Consider the following 353-nt stretch of genomic DNA (forward strand, 5'->3'; position numbering starts at 1 on the left):
CAAGGACCATGATTGGGAATTGTTTGATCGTCTTTCTCCGAGGAAGAGGCGAAACATAATCAACTTGAATTCGGGACAGCTATTCGAAATCTTAGTGAAAGACTGGATTTATTATCTCATGTTTGCTTTTCGTGAAAAAATACCAATTGAAGTGGAGGGTTTCTTCAAACAACAAGGGGCTGGGTCAACTATTCAATCAAATGATATTGAGCATGTTTCCCATCTCTTCTTGAGAAACAAGCGGGCTATTTCTTTGCAAAATTGTGCTCAATTTCATATGTGGCAATTCCGTCAAGATCTCTTCGTTAGTTGGGGGAAGAATCCGCACGAATCGGATTTTTTGAGGAACATGT

This window comes from Abrus precatorius, unplaced genomic scaffold (genome assembly GCF_003935025.1).
Source record: "Abrus precatorius isolate BTA unplaced genomic scaffold, Abrus_2018 Scaffold0, whole genome shotgun sequence".
Lineage (NCBI taxonomy): Eukaryota > Viridiplantae > Streptophyta > Magnoliopsida > Fabales > Fabaceae > Abrus > Abrus precatorius.